Genomic DNA, 3,394 nt, shown 5'->3' with positions numbered 1-3,394 from the left:
CCTTGGAATCTATTTAATTCGTTATTTTCCCTTTTTGTTTAAATTTTTTCCGTCGCATGAATTTCCATTCTGCCGAGATCTGTCTTTTGGTGTTTTAGGTTAAAATTGCACTTACGCTGCATTGGTGAATAACCATCTTCATCTGTATTAGTTTCTCATCATTTGTGGCTGGAATTTGAGTAATTATTGTTTCAATATTCACTTTTAAGGCACTTTGCGCCGTGTTCTCAAGAAAAAGGTTTGTTTTTGCGTGTGAATAATGGAGCTGCACAACGCTCGATATATTATGTTTTATAGGTTGGACTCCTTATTTTGAGGCAGTGTTCATCTTTAATTTGTCTTGTTTTAGATAGTTTGGAGGTCAATACTATTCATCTTAGAAAGCCATTTGCTGCAGGGATTGTAAGTTGTGACAACATGAACTAGTGTTTGTAGGAGGCAAAAGTAGGTTCGAGATTTTGGTCTTTCCTGCATTTCCTTTTTCCATGGAAAACATTTTACCTAGTACAAATTTTAGGTTTCGATGTATGAAGTTGGTATCTCTGTGTGTGATTTATGTGTCTTTTGATTCCCTTGCTCATAGAAAAAACTAATTTGATTATTGTCTTATTCTCTAAGAATTTCGTCCTTGCCCCACCTTTTCTTATGCCTAACCTAAAACCTAAAACCTAAAATTGAAGTGTCAACTGACCAATCAAAAAATGGAATATGCAAAGGGGCTCATGTACTTGCACGATGTTGCAAACCCTCCCGTAATTTACAGGGATATGAAGGCGGCAAACGTGTTGTTGGATGAAAACTTCAACCCCAAGCTGTTTGATTTTGGACTTGCACCTAAACTTGGGCCTGTCGACGACTAAACGCCTATTTATCTTAGCTTATAGTTTGGAAATTGAAACCTACTTCTGTGCCTTTGATGTTGAAATTCTTATTTGCTCTTCACCATTGTTTCTTCTTGTGTCAAAATTGAAACCGCGACTTGTATTTCTCTTTAGAAGATACACTTGAAATGCACTATATATGGTCGATTCTCATAACTGATTGTTTGCCAAGACTATAGAAGATGAATGTAGACTCCATTAAGTATCCAGTTTAAAGCAAAGGATCTCCATGTGTGTGTATTTTAATTGCATAATTTTAACCCTTCTAATACCATTTTGTCGTAGGTGTGGACACTACAAGAAGCTTGCCCCTGAATATGAAAAGCTTGGATCGAGCTTTAAAAAGGCTAAATCTGTTTTGATTGGGAAGGTTAGCATCGTTCTAAATCAGGCCAAGAAGCATCATCTCTTTTACTGAATAGGACATGCTCAGATTCCTTTTTTGGTTTTATCTTTTCTGATCATTTTGAGTCTAAATGTAGCACACTACTAGTGTGCTATACTACCATGTAGTGATTGAGTCTAAATGTAGCACACTACTAGCAACTATCCCTTCTAATGTAGTAGTATTGACTCCAGACATTTGATCAGATTATTCTTGATGTAAATAAAGATGTTCTTGTTGAATTCTATGATCCATGGTTAGTGTATTTGCTGAGGTTCTTTTTTTTCTCTCCATTTGTAGCATTAGATACTTTTCCTTATCCACTGTAGATGACTAAGTTTCTTATCTTCAAACAGGTGTGGCCATTGCAAGCATCTTGCTCCTGTGAGTATTTTTGTTGAGATAGGGCTTAAGACCTAGATTAGCCTAAGGTCATATTTGCCATGTTTTTAATTATGAGATTACTAGATCTAACCTGATTCATTGATGTGGATTTAGTCAATTGTGTACCTTGAATGCTTCATTAGTTCTGCTACCTATTTAGATTTTGGAGAAATATTATATGATGTTAATTTAGAGTAAGTTGAAAGTAGGTATCATTTATTGAATTATATGTATTTTGAAACTTACATATTGCTAAATAGTTGTCAAACTGAGAGTTCTGTATTTCTAATCACCTATGTACTAGATTTAGATTTGGGGAATTGTGGTAGTGTGATGTCAGTTGATACCTTAAATGCAGAATCAACATCTGATTGAGAGGAGGATCAGATTCACTCACAATTCTTGTTTTCTACAAATTTAATATTTGAATTCATTGATGTTTGAGAAGAAGTGTAATGCTAAAATGCTTCCAACCTTATCCAACATTCATCTGACATGAAAATTGTGTGAAAAATGTGCATTATGACCTACTATATTTTGTGCTTAATCATTATTATTTCTCAAATTATCATGATGAAGTCCTCTTCAGTCATTTTTTTTGGTATATCATCCTTACTATGATAGGGTGTTAGCAATAATTTGGTTTGATATGAATGATTCCATCTAAAAATTCACTATACTAAAGACTATTTAGTCATTTCCTATGTGGGAGGATCAGAATTTTCAACTTTGTCATTCTGAAATTAGTTTGTTAAGCGGGATGCCTTCTGCATTTCAGGTATGGAGTTAGTGGTTATCCTACCTTGAAGTTTTTTCCCAAGGAAAACAAAGCTGGTGAAGATTATGAGGCTGAACGGGAGTTGGATGATTTTGTTAAATTTATTAATGTGAAATGTGGCACTAGCCGTGATGCGAATGGTCAACTTACTTTCCAGGTGAGTGATAGATTGTGAAGGATCATATTGACAAACTTTGTTCTTCAGTCCGTAGTTGTATATGATAGTTACTATCTTGTCTAACATTGCATACGTATCTTCATCAAGATATGTAAGCAAATCATAAATGCACATCTTAATTTAGGTCTTATGCTAGGCTAATTTGTTGTGTCATAGATTTCTCTATCCAATATATATCCACTTATCGGCATCGCAACAACGGCTTTCATTGATATAGTTTCCTAGATCTTTTACTGTGTCACATATTTATCTATCCAATATATCCACTTATTTGCATTGTAGCAACTGCTATTATTGATAGTTTCTCGGATCTTTTTCGCAATAAGTATGCAGTGGAAGACTCATTGATTGTGATGGTATGTTCTCCCTTTCTTAATATGATTCATTGTTTAAGCAAGTAACTATACTATGTTTGATTTCTTCTTGTCTATCTACACAGATTGCTAAGGGACTAAGACCCATTTTTCTTGGCCTTATATTGTGTGCATCCCATAGTCGTACGTTCTCTATACTTAATGAGTGATTCGTGCCTCTGGAAATATATAAACACTTGGGCCATCACGATGTTATTTGAAATGGTAATTTTTTTTATTTTGAACTAGAATATCCTGTTTGTAGTAAATTCAATATCAAGTTTTAAGATGCAACATCTCTACCTACTCTTTTCGAAGGATCATCATTACTTTTTCAGCGTTCTTATGTACCTTTAATAGTGTTTAGAATAAAAGGAAACAAAACTGAAAAATAATTCTACATAATTGATGCTCAAGGTGATCAAATTTTTTCTT

At 34.1% G+C, this 3,394-nt stretch overlaps 1 long non-coding RNA gene across 1 annotated transcript; it reads left to right on the top strand.

Moving 5' to 3' along the window:
• The first annotated feature begins 2,434 nt into the window (after positions 1 to 2,434).
• On the top strand, positions 2,435 to 3,174 carry LOC122035078. Its single transcript, XR_006126884.1, has 3 exons — positions 2,435 to 2,585; positions 2,889 to 2,962; positions 3,046 to 3,174. It is a non-coding gene; the product is annotated as an uncharacterized LOC122035078 (long non-coding RNA).
• The last annotated feature ends 220 nt before the right edge of the window (positions 3,175 to 3,394 follow it).

This window comes from Zingiber officinale, chromosome 11B (assembly GCF_018446385.1).
Source record: "Zingiber officinale cultivar Zhangliang chromosome 11B, Zo_v1.1, whole genome shotgun sequence".
NCBI classification, from domain to species: domain Eukaryota; kingdom Viridiplantae; phylum Streptophyta; class Magnoliopsida; order Zingiberales; family Zingiberaceae; genus Zingiber; species Zingiber officinale.
Note: the sequence above shows the minus strand (reverse complement) of the source record. Positions and strands in the feature narration are given on the sequence as shown.